Here is a 23,917-nt window from a genome sequence, read left to right on the forward strand (position 1 = left end):
CTCGCATATGATATTTTCTTAGGCGGAGGAAGATAAATTTGCCAAACTGCTTGCCTCGATAGCCACGATTCAGCGACAGATTGCTTTACTTTTGCTGCCTTAGCAAGTTTGGCTATTGCTGATTTTCCTTTCCAAAATCCTCGCGGCGAATAATATATTTGCTCCATTATAAATTACCAGCACCTAGTACTAATTTACCTTTCATTGCTCCTTTTATCAACCAAGTTGCCAATTTCTCTTTGAAATTTTTATCAGGAATCGCGTCTATTGCATGAATTAATTTAATATCAGCAAGATGTCTTTGTTGTAAATCTCCGCTGCGATATGCAAGATCGTGATAGTAGCATGCGTTATCGATAGCGTTTACTGGATCCTCGCCAGGATTTGGTTGATTATTATCGTTAAGTCTTATATCTAGCCTTGTACCAGGTCCGCAGTAATTATATCCTGGTAAATGTTTCTCTCCGGGATATTTCGCCCAGGGAGCTCCAGGCAGATTTGTTAAGGAGGTTGCGATGTCTCCTCCGGTTCTACTTTTTTTTTTACAAATCTAAACTTAATTGTCTTACAAACCGCACATTCTCCCTTGATTGCATTCCTGTTGTTGCGCGTGACAACTTCGATTGGATTTAGCGTGGCAGTTCGAGTACGACACTTAACACAATATGAATCCATAATATTCTAATAACATGAATGTAATTGATTTTTCAGCCACAAAGAAACGCGAGCAAGTGAAACACATCGATGCATTACCAAATTCGATTAGAATGATAATTATTGGACCATCCGGTTCTGGAAAAACTCAGTTATTGCTAAATTTGATAATGAGATGGTTGAAATGGGACAAATTGTATTTAGTTGCGCCGTCCGTAGATGATCAGCGATGTTATAAGGTACTAAAAGAATTTAGCGATAATACTGAAGATGGCACAATAGAATTTATAACGGATATCAATGAAACTCCATCAGTAGAAATTTTAGATGGTGATGCTAATAATCTTGTTGTTTTCGACGATGTGATGCTGGATAAGCAAACTAATCCGGCCAGGATATTCTCGCGCGGCCGACATAAGAACACCGATGTGATTTACGTGACGCAGCGATATACGCAAATTCCGAAGGTTATTAGAGATAATTGTAATATTTTATCGGTATTTAATGGCGTTGATACTCACACGCTAAGGAATATTCATCAAACCTGGTGCAATGGCGATATGGACATAAATAAGTTTAAAAATTTCTTTAGTCACGCTCAGGCGACACCGCACGGATTTGTCACGATTAATCTTCATGATCCTCGTAGTAGGTATCGAATCGGTCTTGATCAGATTTACTCATAAAATTGCAACCCCCATAATGAAATTATGGTCAATTACGGCAAATAAATTTTACAATACCCCCCCAAAAAAGATGCCATTTTTTTTGTGTCCAAAAATGCAAATTTGGGGGGAATTTTTCAGATTATTTCGCGTAGGAGGCTTTATTTTTGAATTCTGAGGCTTCTACGGAAATTATTTGTCTAGAAGGGTTAATTTCGTCTGTGCCAGGGGGTCTGTAGAACTTCCCTGCTGCTACATGCGTGTATCCATCTAATTAGCGTTCCTGCCTGCAAGACACATATTTGTAGACGTATACATACATTTCTGCACATAAACATTAACACAATCCAGACAAAACAAAGATATAGACTTTACATTTGCGATACGATCTGAGGTCCAATATATATCTGTAAATCTCATACCTCTTTGCTATTTGGATATATCCGCTTGGAGGAGATCATATAGAGTATGGACTCTTTTCTATGCGTACATGATCGGTGATAGGAATAAGAGAGAAAATTCCTTTACTGCAGAGTTATTGTTTTATGTAAACTTCGCTGTCTTCCAATTTCAATGTAGTAAAATGACTGGAGTTAAGAATGTTTTCACCTACACCTCAAGACGGTCCATGGATATGTATTTACTTCTTACTGACACACAGGTATCATCGTTGCAAAGACCATTTCCACAGCAGACTTCACATATTTCTAGTTGTCGTTTTCTTCCTATTATTTCACCAGTTTCCATAAGATGCTGCAGATCAACGCCAGTGTTGATGCCTTGGTGTTGGAGACTGAGTATCGTAAGTAATTGACATTGCTGAAATTGACAGTTCAGAGCATATAGTAACCAAACCTATCTTGCGTTCTCATCTTTATATAAGAATATTATAATATTTAATTTCACTTTGTTTGATGTTAAGTCCTGACTCAGAACATTATCTAATTGTTATTCATGAATGCAAATTGTGGTGATCAGCTTTCATTGAAATTTCACACGTACACAGGGTATATTTACTTTAATACAGATCGTAAAATTGCGTAGGATCTAGACCGCTCAAGTGGCTTAGTGGAGAGAGCGTCAGCCTCGGATGTGGGAGATAATGGGTTCGATTCCCGGCTGAGTCATACCAAACACTAATAATATGCTACAACAGCTGCCTCGCTTGGCGCTCAGGATTAAGCGGTTAGTGTTAGGACTCGTCGGCTTTGTTTCAGGATAATATGACTGGGTATGACACCATGCTACATATCTGCGGCATGATGCCCTAGTGCTAGACATCAATGTAAACTGCTACATTGCAGATATCGTAGCAATACGACTGTTAAAGCTACAATACAAGAACCAGATCACACGTGTATTATCTATAATTAAATGCTTAGTATGTGTTTTTAATTAATGACAATATAAAAAAAAAAAACTTTAGTAAATACTAATTGTTTCCAAATTTCGGGTTTAATCGAATTGGACATGGTGGTCAGAACTGCCGTTTGATTAGATGCATCGTATGAATCCTTCTGTGAAGTTGCAAATCCCTTTCTTGTGACGGAGGTAGTTGTTGCGAAGTTCATTTTCACCCTGTTGCTGGTGTATATATTTGTGCAGTTGGACAATTTTAGTCATTTTCATTTATTGTGTTCTTGTTGTAAGATAAAGTTTGTCGACGAATTGTATGTTGTACTTACATATTATATGGGGGAGGGGAATAAACATACAACCATAAATAATATACAAGCATTCAGTGGAAATAGTAAGTGTGCATTACACTATACTTTTATACTGGAACTACAGTGAATTTTTCAAAAAGGAATTCTAGACAACGCCATTTTAATGACGTCAATATTTTTAGTTGAATAATGCATTTCCTGATCTAACATGTATATATAACCCTTCATTATTTTAGATGTTCATAGAATATTTTCATAACCATTATGGATTCACATCAAAATACTGCAAGCTGCTCTCACATGTTCGTTTGTAATTTTGATAATGCATTTATTTGTTAAGTTTTACAAAACGTGTTAGTTCTGCTTCTTTATGTTACTTAGTTTATGTCCAATGAGTCTTTAGGCTTCCGTACGTGTCATGCAGCTTGTCAACACAACCATGCAATACATTTTGTAACATCGAGCCAGTCATATTATTCGAGAGATGTCTCTTTGGTTTAATATCAGAAACGTTCGTAAATAATATAGAACCATTCTAGATTGAATTTCATACGTACCTTTCAGCCATAATGAAATTTATATCACGGAATATGGCAAGAAAATAATTTGGTAATGATTTGATGTGATTATATGCAATTAATTGCCTGGATTAGCCTTTATTATTGTTTCCTTGATTAATAGTAACTGAGTAATATATACATAATTGTGTAGATTGTTTGCATCGTGATACAAATATTTCATGATGCGGATGGATAATTTACACATAGGTATTGCACGTGGGTATTTCTGGTATTCATAGGATGCATATGCTATATGCGACACCCTGATTCCGAACACTTGTTAGGTAGTGCATACTTTCCACACAGATTAGTACAGTCATAGGAGCAAGTATTAGTTTACTTCAAATATTATTAAGTCCTATCTGTAATTGTATAGTACTTCGAAAGTCTAGACAGCATATACTATTTAAGCTTATATTTTAGAATATCATAGATATTTTGTAAATTTGATCGAACTTACGACAGTGATTATTGTTAACCATTTATATTAAAGTAGAACGTTCAATGGTGTTTATATTTAAATGGGATTTTGCAATATTTATGTTTCTTTTATGTGTTGGGTAAAGTTGATCGAATATGTATTGTTGATGTTTAGTAATGACGGTTATTTTATATAATAATAGCATGGGTATCAGACGGGCGATTAAGGTGATAGCATGGCCACAAAGTAGGGAAATATGGCAACGTGAGTGGCAGCAAAACCCCACCATCGTTTATTAAAATATACTCCCTGTAAGGTGAATACAAAAACCAGTACATGCATATGAGTATGTTAATATATCATTTGGTGAATTTCAGCATACAGTCTTGGGAGGCTATAGCACAATCATTTATGCTAATGTCATTTGTAAGGCAATACATTTTGCGTTATCGCTTTAAGTTGTATTAGAAACCTCGCGTCCGCTGGTTGTTTTTTTTTTTTTTTTGCAATATTTTTTTCATTTCATTGCTGCATTAATATTTACGGTGAATGTTGCAGTGACTCAGACTCATACTTCAAATTACAATATAAACATATTATTCACTTACATTATGTTCGGTCTTTGGACTTCATCTATTTCCATTTGGATATTGTTATAATGTATCTGCATTTTTGACATTTCTCTAAAAGTATTAATGCAGCTTAGATGCGTTTCTAAAATATATAAATGCATGTGGACATGTTATAAATCTGCTATCGCATATTGCAGCCGTCACTACATACAAGATCTTGACATCAACGCATATTCTGCCCAGCATCTTCACATTAATACCGAATGCGTTTTTCAAATAACATATGGTTACCAATCGTTAATAAAATGGAGAAAAGAACTGGAAGCAAATATGATCGCAGCAATCCTTGCGTCCAAGAATTATTATATTACTTTATTTTTCTTTCCTATTAAAGTCAGGTTTCAATGCTTTTAGTTTAGACATGTTCGGATTATATAGGTAGTATAAAATACTTTTGAATTCGGTTGCGTTAGCCAAATAGAATAACTAACAAAACATTTCACATGTTTTCAATTTAAATGGATCTGTCAGACGTTTTTTTTGCAATCAATATACATTATAAATATTATAGAAGTTTATAAATACATAATCTGCATAATTGTTAGTATAAATGTCATCACAATGAAATGAAAAGCGATTAACAAACAAACACACACACACACACACACACACACACACACACACACACATATATATATATATATATATATATATACTGCACAATTGATATATATTTGTCATTGAGTATGGGTGCAAAGAAATATATAAATGTGTACGAACTTATTCTGAAAATCAAAATAGAAATTTAAAAATGATGTTTAGAACATTTTATGAATTCATACCCTTGTAATATTGTAAATGTAATGGCACAATAAGAACTCTGCTATTAGACATAGATGAAAACTATATGACTACATAACTGAACATTTAGAGTTCGAGTTCGACTGCAGTTATATTTTACATTGATACAAAGGTTGTCACATGGGAAATAACGAGTGCTCCTTTTACCATCTGAAAGCAACTAAGATAGAGCATTCGCCAGAGGATGAAGAACTCTGTTTTTCAAAAGTACTAAATTAGCGGCTCGATCAAAAGGATTATCAACTAGAAACCAAGTGTACGTTCTACTTTTGCAAACCAAGGGCGTTTCGGGTGAGATACTGTGGCAGACAATTTTTGATATATCAGTTGGGAGTTATGAAATCTAACTCATTAAGTACAACTTAAATCAACACTTTTAATGCATCAAATATAGTGCTTATTCAGTAAAACAGAAAAATCAATGCAAATAGATGTTGCTGGAGCTTCCTTGATAATGGAATTAATATACGCGGTAGCAAACACTCACAGACCGACACTTCACTTTGTGGTGAGTTGAATTTACTTTACCCATACTATTTAAAAATCTAAATAAATGTAAGTAATGCTTCATGAACACCATCATGAAATGGATAACTATAGTGCATACAATATACTTTTTTCTTGATGAAATATAGTGACAAAAGCATGCAGATAATTGATTTCACAATATTTATGTATACCGCAATGATATGGAATGTCCAAAATTACCCCATGATTTATATGTTTTGTATGTCACGCTTTCTAGACTACTCCTTTGGTCAATTTCAATTAGCTATTAACTTTTATTCTACTATGTTTTTGACAAAGTACACATAACTACACAACCGTATGCAAGACATTTACTTTCGGATATTATTCTGAATTAATTTGACAGAATAGCGAGCATATCAACTATGCACTGTGTGTGCTGTTGAATAGTTTTAGTCCATACATCTTGATGAAAAGGCTGAAAACTCCTACATTGTTCCTGCGATAATCTTTAAAGCATCGTTTTATCACTTCCCTAAATGAATGACTTCCGTTAAGCCATACTGGATTTTTTATAGTCCGGGATCCACAAAGCTATTTTAGTACGATCCATTTATTTTCAATGTGAATGCAACGCATACTTAAAAAGTTATTCCCTATGTTGTTTGTTAAATACATAAACTTTAAAACATCCGTCTTTGGAAATTCTTACATTCCTTACGCAATATTTTACATCGTTATAACAAAGTTGATTTTATTATCGTCAGCAGTATGTATTTACAACATACATCTGATAAATGCACGAAACGTTATGCCTTTCCATGCCATAGATAAATCGAAAAAAAATATATTCTGTGAATAGATGACATATCTTAATGCATCTAATCATCAGTTTGTTTACACCAAACACTCTATGTATGTAACCCTATCATATTTACTCACCAACAGATTATAGCAACCAAACTCATACGTAATGACTCCAGCGGTATTTGTGGTTGTCGTCATACAAACCTGCAATATTACATAGGACAATATGAGCAGTCTCATATGTTGTAGAACCCGAAGTATTTTGTATATATGTAATTTGGGTATGGTAATAACATATAATATAAATAACTCAGACACACAAACTCCTGAATATTGGGGATAGCGGTAATAATAATCTGCAGCCATGATTAGAATCCCCAATTCCTAAATGGAAACACTCATTGTGTTTTGTAATGAGCACTTTTAGTATATCCCATATAACAGCGGTGCCAACTTAAAACAATTATTTTGAAAAACAATTTAGGACCACTTCCACCACGAATGTCAGATAAGTCAAGACGTAATGTTGGTAAACAAAATAATCAGCTCACGTGGAAAGCTTACAACCATTTGAACAAGGTGGATTTATTCCTTTGTTATGCTTAGAGTGCAAACGTTTTCATATGATCAATTAATGTGAGGTGCTTTTTGTACATAGAAGATTTGTATGTCATCAAAATATAGTTATATTGAACAATGATCAGCTTTATATTTAATGGATTATTTAATAAATGTGGGATTGAAGTTGTTATTGTTCGTTTGTTTACAAAGTAGTGTACATATAATTGCTTTATTGTACTCAATATGTATGTCAGAGGGCATTTTATGCTGCATAGTTAAAAAGAACTCGTTGAAAAATAATATTTTATCCTAACAAGAAAGAGTAATGTTGAGGTAGTGTGTATTATATTCATTAGATTATTAGTAGATTACAACAAATCAGTACTTTGGTATCATAAAGTTTCCTGTGAAAACACTTTAGGGTTTTTCGTTCTTGCTTTTCACGACGGTTTTATAGACCCAACGAAAAAGTATCATATGTGATGATGTCATACCTAAACTCCTGTTTTCTTACTGTTTGTCGGTATGATATATTAACAGCGTTACTAGTGTTTGGTAAATATACATCAATACTCTTATATGGTAATATATTATTAGCTTGTATGCGTGTTTGTTTATTTTAAGTCTTTGAAAACATATAAAGCCTTTATACTTATCCAATGCACAGATATATACAAGGTATGACGGACTCACTGTCTTAAATTGATGTGAGAGAAATAAGGATAAGAGAAGCTAGAAACAATAACATCCAAAGAAAGGTATTGCTAGTACGGACAGAAAGAAATGATGAATGAAAGAACACCATAAGGAATAATGAAAATACCAGTATATGAAAACAAATGTATCGAAACTTATCGAAATATTTGAATCATATTGAAAGCGAAAGTTATTTGTAAATGCATTCTTATTGAAAAGAAGTCTTTAAAGTACTAGTATTATAGCGTGAAGCACAATTATTAATGGAACTCTAAATATATGCATCAATTAGAGGATATTACTATATTGATGCATCAATAAAAAAGAAGATAATTAAAGCTTACACTTTACCAATTTTAGGGCAAAACCTCTGACTCAACATAATGTCAATAACATGTCATGGTACACACGAATGTTTCTCAGGTAAATAATACACATATTGCCGAAGTAAACAAGTTCACCATTCTAAGAACCACTAATAATTAGGGTCCGGCTTTCATTCATTGTCGCGTAGGCCACATATGTCTATAAAGGTGAGTTGGAATATTAACGAGATTTTAATGTTCACTTATACCTTGCCTAGATCGTCATTAGTAATATCTTCCATTTTTAGGATGGCTTTCATGACCTATTTATCATACTAGTTATGGAAGGTTGATTTTAATTCTTATTTGCGCTCTTCAATGTCATGTATAGCGGATGAAGTTGGTCTGTATATGAAGCCAATACAAACAAAGGAGTAACTCCACTGTCTTTGAAATTAATTGGCATGTTCGCAATTACGTGACGTTGGCTTCCTTGTATGTTGGGAACTCGAAGGAAACTGCGGCGAAAGTTATTGATCGTGACAGGTGATTTATTTGCGCGCGTGAGGTAGTAATATTGCTTTCTCGTTTCTGTCGCATTGGATTCCATTGATGTTATTAACTTAGTCGAAAAAAAGGGTGCATGTATTCCACCTTTTTGGTCTTTGCTTTAAGCTAATACATGTACTAATATTGTCTTAAACAATCAGCATAGTTTATTACTGTATATTCTTTTTATTGTATTTTTATAGACGATAAACTACAAAGTAAATACCTACTATATGTAAACTTCGGCAGGTAATTCTACGAATTGCAATATCTGTTTTAATAAAACACGGAACTTGAACCCTTACAAAAGTAATATGATAATATAATCTATAAGATTATACAACTGTTATGTGATCTACTCGTACATGCACATTACTTTAAATAACAATTAACAAATATAGTTTCCTGACTTCCAATTTAGTGATAATTAAAACAATCAGAGGAGGAATCACACCACTCTAACATGTTGACTGGCTATCAAGTGTCTGTCTATTTAAGTTTAATTGTTTGTTTGGATCTGTTTATATTACCATATATCAGGATACCTCATCATCAGTACAGAATTTGATTTTTCGGCACCTCCTATTATCAGTGACAGCTGATTGCCTTGCGTCATGGTCTCCCCCGCAATAATAGCACTGGTTAAGATGATTCACTATAATTAGACGCAGGAACGATTACTTACCAAAGTTGGCTGAGTTAAATCATTGTGACACAAATGCATGTTTAAATATAGTTTTCATAATTCCCAATTTTAGATTCTCCTCCAACCTGTGTCCTTCTGAAAGAGTTAAAACTCATTTGGAAACTCATACGTCAGTCGTCATTGCATTTTCCTCTATGTTCGAAGGTCGATTAGAAGGTCAAGATGTCTCCTTCTTGATCGATTTTATTAGCCTGTCTGCTTAGTAGACTGTGTAAAATAACATGAATAAACTAAATTTCTTTATTGCAAATTTGACACATACAATGAATGCACAAATACATTATAGCGAGGACACCATTTATGAAGCGAAACAGATACAAGGATTCGTATGGCATTGAAACCTATACTATTGACTATCATTCCTAAAAATCAGCCCCTCATTCAGTCAAACACATGACCAATGCTTACACAACATCTTAATGTTTCTGACCTACATAAATTTTCCTCTGTCATGATGTATCAACCACTTTTAAAGACCAATGTTCCGAATATCTGTTTGAATTGGTTTCCAACAATAATGATGGAACAAACCGCCATTCCACTTTTCTAATGAGGTTGTATGTGGAGTGACCCATTCTACATATTTTTTATTCAGGCGATTCTGCTGCTTAGTATGTCACATAATTACATTGAAGTAAAACATGATCACAACATTTCATATTTTGGAAAAGTCCAATATTATCTATATATTAAACTTACCCGTCTCAGAGACATGAGTTAATAATCAATACCATTATCTTTCTTAAACTCCATAGTTATTTGAATATGTTAAAAGTTGAAAGCAACGTAGAACTCTCATAGGAGCAAAACAGAGGCCGAATTGATATTGGTCTAGGAGCCTACCTTATATAACGACTTTGACTTTGTTGACTTAGTTTATTGTTTGCCATAATATGATTGCTTAAACTTCCGATTGCAAAACGTTTTTTATTTTTGTTACAATAATGTATCAGGAGATGATGTACAAATTCAACTTTGCTTTTAAAAGCTTTTTTCCCAAGCAGACAGCAATATCATTAACAACATAAACAATAGCAAATTTAGAGCGACTGATGCAAATAAACGCTTACACATAATTGGCTTGATTCCGCAGAGATTAGCATTACATTCCGTTGTCGTTTCGGATTTCGTTGTATTGCAGCAAGCTGAACAAATTATGTGAGCTGTTATCGCCCTCTTGCCAGTGTGGTGCGCCCCTGCATTGCACACCTTTTAAAAGATCTAAAACTGGATGTTTAAAACTCATAAAATCATGACCTTTTGTAAGCATGATATGCTTGGTACGTGGTAGAAGGATATTATATTTATCGACGGTTTATAAAGGCCTTATATTCAATGTGGAATTGTCAATACAGCTGTTTATAACCAAAAACAAAAAAGCGATGTGAAGTTTTCAATTTTTTTAAAAATCTTTCAAAAAGGAATATATTTATTCACCTGTTTTCTGCAAGAAAGCCAGACAAATTTGTCTTTCTCTCTCCGGTGAACATAACAATTCTTTTACTGTCGGTACTTTTTCAGCATTGCAGTAACTTTTCAGTTTAGTTCTTAATTTGTCTTTTATCCCATTTTCCTCTTTTTATTTTTTTCCAAGACTAAGTTACTTTGTAAGGATTTGTTAAAACCTGTTCGAATAAGTATTTGTTTTAAATATGTATGTACCCTCTGTATCTATGAGTTTAAACAGGTCAGCGTGTAACGGATATTTAGCACCACGCAATATACAAGCTTATCACTATTTTAAGAATCGCTGCTTTTTACACCCATTAATTACCAAGAGTTAGTATTGCCAATGTCAATTTCTCACCCTTGTCGATCTGCAACCGCCATTGAAAACAACCTGCATATGTGGTGTGAGTATTGAATCCATGTAGCATTCCTGTTAAACATTATAATGTGGTTTTCAAATATGCTTTGTGTTTATGTCTTTGCAATATTTTCTTTATTTTTTTGCCTTTTGTTTTATGTATACATGTCCACAATTCCCAACAATAATGCGAATCTAAATGACTAGTAGACTTTGATATCCAAAAACCAGGGAGAAACATATATGGCACATTGTAATGTATGAAAGTGCTATGACGAACCCAGCGTTGAAGACGAAGCCCGGTTAATCCTCTTTTTAGCCTTGTAAATTAAAGTTTGAGTGAGGTAGGAAATATTTTGGAACTGTACTTTGTTCTTGTCTTGTTCATTCGAAAATTCTCTCTTTTTCGTTCAAAACACACAGATCCGAAAGAGGGACTGCGAGTTACTTTCTTTGTTCATCTGCATAACAAACTTACAAACTAAATGAATCCTATATCGCCCAAATGCTGAAATGATGCGATACATCGACGACTGAAAGAAAAAGTACGTGCAGTATAAATCACGCTGATAGTATTCGTATTTGATAAAATCGGTGTAGAAAACTCAATTGTTAAAGCTGACGACCCACACAGCATAATGATATGGTACATCTCTATGTTCATTAGAATTAAAATTTGAAACTTTCTATTTTAGAACTAGTAATATGTAAGATACATACTTCGTCATGTGAACAGACTTGGGTCTGTATGCAGTCTTCAAGTGTTGAGGCGCTCCTACAAATTCGACATTCCAACAGGTGCGCTGTACCTGCAAATACATAGATGAAAAAGCGCATACATAAAGTTTATAAAGTTTCGTCCAGAGGGACAACCGTAATAGTCAAACACTGCACAAAAGTGCATGGTATTCTGTTATTACAGTATCATAATAATCTTATAGAAAACTGGTTGATCGCTTGATTTCAGACCTTCATTTGAATGGAAACAGAGCAAAGGGAGACACATATTTTCTACGGAATTATTTAGCAAATGGGTGTTAGCTTATAACTTAAGTACTGTTAAAACAAATTGTGAAATTGAAACTGATGACAGATGTACGTTTACTATTGCAGTGCATCCTTGTGAACCTTTTTCAAATGTAGTCAATGTTTAACATGGTGGACTCTTTACTGTATCATTTATAACTATACAGTGTCATAATTGTTCGATCTCGACATTTCAAATGTTTCTGAACCTCAAATCATTACATTTTCAGTCTAATGCGTACAAATGAATTAATTTATTATGAACAGTATGAATAATCTTGAACATTGAAAATGTGCTTTTAGAAAGATTTTTGATTTTTTGTTGTTGTGGGGTTTAACGCCATTTTTCAGCACACGATAGGCTATACATGGCGGCCAGTGTTAATGGTGGAGGAAGAACCCGGGAAAACCCCGGAAAGAATCACCGACCCACTAGAAGCTACTGGCAAGCTTTCTCACATACCCACATTGGCTGAATCTTAGACTCGAACCGCCGCAGACAGAGGTGAGATGGCAGTGATCCGTAACGAAGAACTCTTTGGACCACTCGGCCACTCGGGGCCCCAAAGATTTTTGATACAGGTAGTTTATATTTAGATGACCTATCATTGTAGAATGAACTAAAACAATGCAATAGTTTGTTTAGCTGAAGTAAGTATCAGGATACAACTTGGTAATATTTACTAACGAGGAAATAGAATACATACAAAAATACTTATATTACAGATAAATCGAAAACAGGTGAAAACATTGAAAACCATATCAATATGCAGAGGTACCTACTGAACAGTATTAGTGCATTGAAAAAAGAACCAAATATTTCCGATTCTATTCCTATGCCAGAGAATTTGCCAATGATTTCCGATACGAACTGTAGATACATTGGATACCATATCATTCCAACAAATGCTTACTGTACATATACCAGACCTCTTTTTGATGAATTTATTATAAAGTTCTATGTGGTTATTAAACATTCAGTCATTTAATGCATACAATGAATTTAAGTACGATTTCTGTTCTGTTCCTTTCATATTTTTTATAAGGCTGTATGTATTCTATCTCTTTTCAACCTTTTGGATTATGAATATATGAAACACGTGTAAAATGTTTTCATATTTTAGTTTTTCAAAACAGTACAGAACAAAATCTTTCAAAAACAAATTTGCGTTCATATTTGTACTTTGTGCCTAATATTTTGCATTTATAAGTGTAGTGTCCATTCAAAGTTGCCTGATTTTCCTAGTTTCGTTTGATAATGTGTACACTTATGAAGACTTAAAGGTGTTTTCATGGAATTATTTATAAAGGGTGTATTTGGAATAGAATAATTATAGAAGTATAACAATTTGTAAGATATTCATGCTAAACATATTTCTTTAACCTACAGCAAATGTATTATAGTAGATAATCTCTTTTTCTCTTCTTCCTCTCTCTATTAATCTTTATCTTTTTATCTTTCGTTGAGCTAACTAATTTCAAGGTCATTATTGTTGCTTTTCAGATCAATATCCTCATCTTTAGATAGCTGATATAATATTTTTGAGAAATCAAGAATTTTAAGTATATGTATGTTTAATATCCTAAACTATGAATATAACTGGAATGGGTTTGTATTTGAACTTTGTACTTTTATGTACATGTCAAATACCTATTGCTGCTTTCTTCTTTTCTTCTTAATTTCAAATAATCATTATGAAAAGGCACATGCAACATGTGCAATTTCTCAATATTTGTCATGATATTGTTACAATCCTTCAATCGAGCCATTTGAAAAACCATGGGCAAATAAAAACTCATAGAAGTTGGAAAATCGATTTAAAATATAAAATCTCACTCTGTTATGCAGACACCCTATACCATGTATACATGTAATTACGCCAGATATAATTCGCCTTTATTAATTAATCAATATGTTATAACTACAAGGAACTACACGTAGCTCTTTTTGCTTACAAGGGTTTTAATAGTCCGAAATATTTGTAATCTGTCTTGTAATGATTTCATTTGCACCTTTCTGATCTTTGATGATGAAGATAGTTATACTATTAGGGAGATTTAGCTTAGTAAACAGGCATCTAATTGTAAAAGTATATAAAATTGTTGTGACTGAGATTCCGAATGTTGTTTAAAAGCTTTTTGAGAGATAGCAATTCAATAATGCAGTGTCTTAATGCATCCTCTTACATTTTACTCCCGCATAGAGCATTTATCATTCTTCATACTTACTTTGAGACACAACTGATGCGAAGACACTTTCAAGAAAAATACCTTAAAAAGAACAATACACATGCAAAAGAAAGATATATACATTACACGTTACATGTATAAATACGTATATGTATACATACATGCTTTTATCCATATACGTACTTGCATGCATACACGGAAACACAAACTTTCATATATACGACTATACATGGAAACAGAGAAACTCATGGCGTATGTATGTATGTATGTATGCATCCATATAGATAGAGAGACAGACAAATAGATATAGAGATTGGAAGATGCAGAGTGATACTGTGGCAGCTATATATTTTTTTGTAGTTTAAAGTTATTGATGTATGCCTGTAAGTAGCCAGATTGGTATATATATATATATATATATATATATATATATATATATATATATATATATAAAGAAAGACAGAGATAGATATATAGTTTGTTTTATATAGATAGATAGATAAAGTTATAGAAATATATATATATATATATATATATATATATATATATATATATATATATATATATAGACAAATAGATAGATCGATATATAAATAGACAGATAAATAGATAGATAGATAGACATTCCCTTGACTATTATATTATAATTATACGTTAGTTAGAATATTTCTCAAACGTTCGTTGATATTCATCTAGTTTGCTTTGACAATGTAAATGCTTTAAGCAACAATAGAAAATGACACACAGCTTAAGTGTTTAGAAGCACTATAGTTAACATAAATATTTTGAGCCATTTATGTCTGACACAAACAAGTCAACCACAAAGCATATTTAATTACTTTTAACTTGGTAGGTTTGTATGCAATACAGCGGTATTAGGCACTCTTGTCATGCAAACTCGTGCAAAATATAAAAATGGATATAAACACTTTCTGACAGTGATAGCTGTCTTTTCAAAATAGACATGGGCGGAAAAAATGTAAATAATATTTTAAACGGTAATATCATGCATGATACGTTAAAGAAATATTCTCCCCAATGAAATCTGAAAATTAGTCAGCGCTAAGTGATAGATTTCATAATACGCTACAGACATAACTCTGGCAAAAGGGTAACAAAAGCACAAAAAAAAATAAAAAATAAATAGAAGTATTGACGCATCTATTATTTTACCTGACAAATGATACAATCAAACTCTCTTGAAACCTGACCAATGTACTAAATGAGTTATGTTCCTTAATTTATCGGGAAAATATTTAAAATATTAAAATATGGCAATTAATTTTTAGCTATCCTGTTGTTGACAACGAAGAAGCCTTCAACTAGAAAGATTGTATTTACATTAGAGAGAGAGAATTTTTTTAATCATTTTCAGGATCAAACCAAATGAAAAGATAGACTATATATTTGTTAAATGAGAAATATACCATTACACATTCACTAGCTGGTAACGGGCTGAAGATCTTACATTATTAAATCACTGCTATATGTCATCTGAAGATGACTTGATGATTCGAGATTTTATGATTCAAATACTTTATTAGTAATTAAATGTGTGTGTTATGGATTTATAACAAAGCTTTTCAATGTAGCTTTAGCAAGTAGAGTCATATCGGTATGATGTCTGAAGTAAGACAGTTTATAGTGATGTCTTGCATTGGGTCATCATGCTGCAGACATGTAAAATCATGTAACACCCAGTCACGTTATCCTGACATCAGGCCCACCAGTTACAATACTAACTTCTTGATACTTAATACCAAGCAAAGCAGCTGCTAGTACCACGTTTATAAATCTTTGGATTTACTCATCCGGGGTTCGAATATGCGACATCCCACATTTGAGGATGACGCTCAAAGGACTATACCAGCGTTGCGGTCTCAGGCCACCGCCACAAAAACACAGAAAAGGTACAAAGGGAACTAGGAGAAAGCACCTAATATAAAATAATTTTAATGCTATTTGTTTGACTCATAGAAGAATACATTCTAAATACGTATTAGATGCCATTTGATGTTATTGACCTTAATCTAATTCACAGATAGCCATTTTAGAAAATAGTATTTACCAATATTAGATACAAATATGAAAGCATACTAATTATTGCAGCCATATACATAACGAAATGATTGTGTCCACATCACGTATGGTCGAGTGTGACTTATATATTCTCCTAAAATATGATGAGTATATAGAAGTTTCTTCTTGATAGTTGAAGGTTGGTTATTTCTCATACGCTGGTGTAAATATTGCACAGATTGCATATAAACATTCTAGCTGTATACAAGTACTTTTAAAATAACCAAATGGTAAAATAAATAGAAGGCAAACACGCTATTTTCTACTTTAATAGGCTATATATAAGCAAACACTCTCTTCACCATATCACATTGTCGACATTTTAATTGTGTCTAAAGAGATTTAGCTACATTGAGTGAGATATGGATACTTAAGTATTTTTCAACTTTCATTTAAGTTTTGGAATACTTATAGTACTAAAATGTATCATACTGAGTAATTTTAAGATACTATCTTTTATAAAGACAGAAAGAATATATTGTTCAAATATTCCAAACAAAATGTGAAAATAATCAGAGCATACGTCCATGTTTCATATTTTCACACAGAACCACTGTTTCGAAAAGCAAATCAATTGTGTTTACTAAGAATACAAAATATGCAAATTTATCTTGATTATAAAACGGGCTTCATATCCAAAAGTGTCGCATGAAAATAACGCAAAAGCTCTGTTCATGTTGCAGAAGAAGAATCAATTAGAAGAATCAACAACCTCCTAAAAACACAAAAACAAAACAAATCTAGAAACATCGAAATAAAAAGGCAAGGACAATTAAAAGAATGAAAACCTGATGTCACATATATTATCTGCACGTGATCAACTACATATGTCTGTATTAAGATACAACCGTAAAACCCATTTCCACCACTAGAATGCACAGCAAGGTACTCGGTGATGATTAACAATCTAAAACATAATTGAAATATCGTTGAACCAGTTAATTTTAGTATTGGTGCTGTGCAAGGATTATTTAAACATTAGTCAAAATGGATGAACTGTTTGTAAAGACATTTCAGTAAATTATACAAATATTTACAAAGGACATGATTTCTTTTAAAGTTGAAAGATGCAGATTGTCACGGAATTTCATACATCCTTTTATTTATTAAATACATGTACACGAGTTTCGTTTTTTTTTTTTTTTTCTGTAAAGCGATACCCGAAGGGAATGTACGTATATTCTATAAAAATTCCGAAATAGTGAGTTCGGTTCATTTTTTCATGCATAGTACACGGTGTAGGTGTATTTTCAGCTGATGAGAGTGATCGGAGTGCTGACCAGAATGATCAGAGTGGTCGGACATACCAGAGTGACCAAACTTATGAGTGTGGTCCGACTGACCAGAGTGACCAGAGCGATCATAATTATCAGAGTGATCGCAGGAATTGATCGTTTCAGCCGTGATTCTGAACCATATCAGCAGTGTTGCTGGTCACTAGCAGGTGATCGGCCGTTGCTGGCCGAGATTGGTGGCTGCTGATTGCTTGATTGACCAACATGGAATACTGACTGCTTTATTGACCAGTGTCACTGGTAGCCAAGTGTGTTGGTGACGGAGCGTGTAACTCCATGCATGTAATCGTTTAGCAGTGGGATACTATTTGTGGTTTGTAATAACCAGCGTATTTGTAGGACACTAAAGATATTTTTTACATCTGTCCCTTTCTTTTCATCATTTTCACTATTTGAGGAAATACATTTTATTCCGATATTGTTTCACTAATATACAGAGCCAGATACAACTTGAGCGTTCTATTTCGTTAACAGCAGAGATAACTTTATTTATGTTTATAAATTTCATCTAAAAACGTACTTAATGAAAATACTGTTTTACAAATGTCATTGGAGTAGAACAAAATAAAAAAAGGTTTAACATTTACACGTTTTTCTAAATATATAGATTAAAAGAAGTGAATATACCACCTGCAAAGGGAAATATCTTGTGTATCTTTATTAAATATCGATAATTTCTTTCTTAGGTTTGTATGCATTTATGTATGTATGTATGCATGTATGTATGTATGTATGTATGTATGTATGTATGTATGTATGTATGTATGTATGTATGTATGTATGTATGCATGTATGTATGTATGTATGTATGTATGTATGCATGAATGGATGGATGGATGGATGGTTTTATGTATTTATGGATTGATTTCTCTTTGTTTCTTTGTGTCGCTACTGATTCAATCCTTACATTTGCCTATCAATATTTCCCAGAAAATAATACTTACAACAAACCGGTACGGGAATCGCCATTGGTTATCTTGGAAGAACAAAACTATAAAAAGAACGTCAAATATGTATGTATGTATGTATGTATGTATGTATGTATGTATGTATGTATGTATGTATGTATGTATGTATGTATGTATGTATGCATGAATGGATGGATGGATGGATGGTTTTATGTATGTATGGATTGATTTCTCTTTGTTTCTTTGTGTCGCTACTGATTCAATCCTTATATTTGCCTATCAATATTTCCCAGAAAATAATACTTACAACAAACCGGTACGGGAATCGCTATTGGTTATCTTGGAAGAACAAAACTATTAAAAGAACGTCAAATACAGCAAACAATCCTTTACGGCAATCAATCTTTCCATTACAATGCGTAACGTATAACACAAAAGGATTATTCAATATATCATATAAATATATATATTAACGTTCATATATCTCCACATGTATATCTATATCAATAATTCTCTTGTTTCTCTCTCGATCTATCTATCTATCTATCTATATATATATATATATATATATATATATATATATATATATATATATATATATATATATATATATACATACATATGTATATATATACATATATATATATATATATATATATATATATATATATATATATATATATATATATATATATATATATATATATATATATATATATATACATATATATATATATATATATACATATATATATATATATATATATATATATATATATATATATATATATATATATATATATATATGATGTATACCAATCAAAATAAAAAAAATATTCCAAGAATAATTCAAGAATTAAAATAGAAGCCCTAATAATAAAACTTCGTAATGAAACAGTGTTCAATTCCCGATGGAATCCAAAATGGAAGGCGATTACGTATGATGTGGACAGGATTGCTCTTATATGTAAAACAGTGTTTTGCTGAATCACGGAAAATAATATTCCTAACTGTCCTAGTCTAAGATTTAACTAAGAGCACACGCATGTCTAATGACAAATAATCCATCTGAATCCAAATAATGTGAAGAAAACAAAATAATTATCCCCCAAAATTGGTCAGAACATAAATCACTTTGACATGTCAAGTATTTTGGCAAGAATGACACTTCTTTCTCAATACATTAATAATAATTCTAGCCACGGCGCAAAAAAAGATGCTCGGATGTGGCCTAGTCAACGGACAAAATAATTGTTACATGTTAGTTGTCACGTACTCCAAATATGTCATCGATTTTACTGTATGAGTCCGCTCCTGTATCCTAGTGGTTATTTCGTGCGCCTCGGATGCGGGAGGTCTTGGGTTCGAACGAGGCATAGTCATACCAAAGACTTACAAAAATGGTACTAAAAGTTGCCTCGCTAAGCGCACAGCATTTGTAAGTTAGTGTTAGGTCTGGTCGCCTGTGGATATCATGCTACATGTGTACGGCATGATGTCCAGTGTTAGAAATCACTATAAAGTGCCACACTGCAGACATAGTAGCAATATGGCTAAAAATGTTAATGCTACGTTAAAAATCCGTATCCCAGACAGACAGCCACTTTATAAAATTTACTGTGAGAAGGAATAAAAAATGTTGTTTACTTTTCAGCATTAAATACAAGGTTTCTATTATTGCGGTTACATTACAATAGCATGTAATGGAATTGAGAAATAAAATAAAAATATTAAACAAACAATTAAATTAATTCAAATAAACATTAAATCAAATATATATAGCAATATATGTGCTAATATATTTATGGGAAAAGCGGAGGGTCAACTTTTAGCCTGTGTTGAACTTGCACCATATCACTGGGTACGCTTTAGCGATGATATGGAAATGAAGTGGCACCATGGAGGAGAAAGTTTGGATGATTTAATATCCAAGGCAAACAACGTCCATCCCTCAGTAAAAGTCACGGCAGAAGTCTCCATCTCAAACAAGGTCTTCTTGGAGAAAACAACCAGACTGGTAGAAATACAGGTCCACAGAAACGTCTAATCGAAACCAACTGAAAAACATTTTTATCTCCTGCCAAGCAAATGTAATCCAAAACACTACATTAGGAATTGTTTCATATAGCTACGCACTGAGGATATGCATAATTTGCTCCGACGATGAAACATTCCTTAAATGACCTGAAGAGCTATCTAAACATTTAATTTACAGAGGCTACGACAAAGACCAGATTACGGAGGCAACTCAAAGGGCTAAACTCACAAACCGTGATGACCTACATCATTATTGAAAGAAGGAAAAGGCTAATAGGGCACCATGTATCTTGACGTACCATCCCGACAACCCAGAAATAGTTAAAATCATCTGGAAACTCTGGCCCATTGTGGAATCGTCGGACGCACTAAACTTAATCCATCTTAAGAAACCTGTAGTAGCCTAACGGAGACTGAATAACCTCATGGACATCCTAGTCATGGCGAAGCTACTGCCAATCACTAATCAAAGGGTTGTGCACAGTTCATATAGATCACTCATTCCGACAATATAGAGTTGGTTGCAGTCAATTCTAACCTTGCATGAAATGTCAGTATGAATATATTTATTTGGTATAAACGATTTATATGTATATTAATATTAATATATAGTAATTATATCTGATCTCTGATAATCTGATCGTTCTAAGTTTGTTTAATTTAAAGGAAACAAGGCAAGTGTCGTTTCCTTTTAGTGAAATATTGATACATATAGTGGTATAACTTTTTCAATAAATTGCTATTAGTGTCTTCGCCGTAAACTAGTCTCAGCCGGTATAATTAAAAACCAAAACGGGAATTCGTCCGAGTATAATTAAGAAGGCTTTTACCAATGAACCAGATTTCTCTTCCTTGAATTCGTTCTTCTAAAACCATGGTATTACATATAATTTTTCCTGCAGCACAATATCAAATATAAAATACCGTTTATATTATATGTTTATAAAGAAACACAACAAAATATTATTTTTAAAGGAAATTAGAAGTTACCAATATAATATTTTGTGCTGCCATTAGTTCATTTCTTCTAACTCTAGATCTGAACTAATTTGTTTGGGGAACGAAATTATGAACAAATCATATTTAAATCGATCGTTATGCGTACTTCAAGCTATTAATTAGTAACATATAATGTATTTAATACTACTATAGAAAATAACCTCCACATATTGTTTTAATAAATGGCCAGTTTAATGTTCTCTTAAATCAAGCATAGAAACCTGAATAGGAGAATTGGTGCAAATGTTTCGTGAAGACCTACTTACTTACCACATCAATAGTCCCCTTATTCTAACCATTTTTGACATGTCAACCCTTTCGAATAATAATTTTGAACTTTGAAATATTCTGATTTTAGTTTTTTTTTCAATATATACATTAAACGTCATGCAGATTCCACCTAGTTATTGTTATCGTCTGGTTTTTGTGATATCATCTGGTCGGATTTTGTGACCTTGCAAAAGAAATCGGTAGATTCCGAAAGCGCTTTGGCTTGTTTTGCACCAGTTTTACACTTTTCTTGTCATCTTCTTTCATCCATTGCTGTTGCACATAACGATATTCTCCATGTGATGTGTGGCTTGTATATATTACTCTATTTCAAGAGAAACACAACCTTGATACATTGGAATATCATGATGCACAATACTCCAATATTAACAACATGTGCCATATGGTTATCTCCGCATAGTTTGCGCGTGACTGATAAGGATAGATGTCACTGAATGGAGACAATTTCCAGGCTAAACCTTCTACACCCGCACATTCTTTGCATTCAGTTATCAGTACACCGTAAAGATGCTAAATATGACAATTAACCAAACTATAACTCTGGTCAAAAAATTCATGAAAGCAGTATAGTCCTACCTGTGTCTTTCTTATTCGTGACACGCATTCAGTTAAGTAATGTTAAGGTGTTGTTGGAATTAAGCCTCGAACATGAGCCACACTATTCATATTGATTCTAATAAATGTAAAGTTTTGAGAACATATTGAATGCCACATGAAAGAGAGGCTAAAATGTGATTTTATATAATAAATAACCTTAGTATTGTATATCTTAAAACAATCATTCCGTTATGGTATTTCACATGAGTGATTGCAAAATATTTGTCTATATTCAATAACGTTTTTATCAAATACCTGAAATCAACCATGTCAATCGTTCTATTATGCTATTGGAGTAATACAAAAAAGACTGTACAAATTAGTTCAATATTGTATTGAATATTTCACATGAGGTCAATTATATGAATGAAACAAGGAGCTCTACTGATATGTGATTATTATCAACAAGCAGTGAAGTAAATTAAGTTTGGAAAAGAGACAGCGCTAATATCAAATTCAAGAAATGCAAGAAACTATTACCATTCTTAAAATGTTACTGCGATTAGTCGTCCTACATATAGGTTCGAAAAACAAAATACGTTCAGGTCATTACAACATCAGACTCTTCTTGTTAGCGTAGGTAAAATCGTATAATTACTACTGTTTTTACCGAATCATGCAATAAATCATACATTTTGTTACCTGTTTATTTCTGGTTTCTTTTGTGCAACCATTTTTCGTGACTTTATGGCCTTGGAATATTAATCGGTAGATTCCGAAATGGCATCGGCTGGTTTTACAACAGTTTTGCACTGATGTTTCCAATGATTTCAATCATATACATTATTTCTATAACCCAGCTTGGGGTCCTTTGCTATAACAATATCTAACACACTTAAGAGTAGCAACTTTCATCCTCGTTCAATATTACTTCTTTCATTTATAATTGTTTAGGTCATTATATTAATTGTTCTTTCATTTATAATTGTTTAGGTCATTATATTAATTGTGTTTCTGCGTTTGTTCTGGTTGATTGTGTAATCATCTTGCATGACTTTGTGAACTTGTAACCTTGAAACATAAATCGGTTGATTGCGGAAAAGGTTCTGATCTTTTCGGAATGGTTTTACACCGTTATTTAATTTTTGTATCATATCTACTATTTCCCGGACCAACACAATCTTCTTCGATCAATTGCACTCACATATAATGATATTGGCTGCATGATTTGTAACCTTGTATATATTGATATGTTT

The 23,917-nt window shown here is 32.8% G+C and overlaps 1 protein-coding gene and 1 long non-coding RNA gene across 2 annotated transcripts in view; both read right to left on the bottom strand.

The window, feature by feature from the left end:
- Positions 1 to 23,917, bottom strand: part of LOC149794495 (uncharacterized) — a 406,758-nt gene that overhangs the window by 317,360 nt on the left and 65,481 nt on the right. The gene's annotated exons all lie outside the window — the stretch shown is intronic.
- Positions 10,569 to 12,111, bottom strand: LOC149794499 (uncharacterized). Its single transcript, XR_016422636.1, has 3 exons — positions 12,020 to 12,111; positions 11,300 to 11,371; positions 10,569 to 10,701 (listed from the first exon to the last, which is right to left on the bottom strand). It is a non-coding gene; the product is annotated as an uncharacterized LOC149794499 (long non-coding RNA).

The sequence above is a fragment of the Sinohyriopsis cumingii genome, chromosome 8 (genome assembly GCF_028554795.1).
Source record: "Sinohyriopsis cumingii isolate HCF-2022 chromosome 8, ASM2855479v2, whole genome shotgun sequence".
Taxonomy (NCBI): Eukaryota; Metazoa; Mollusca; class Bivalvia; order Unionida; family Unionidae; genus Sinohyriopsis; species Sinohyriopsis cumingii.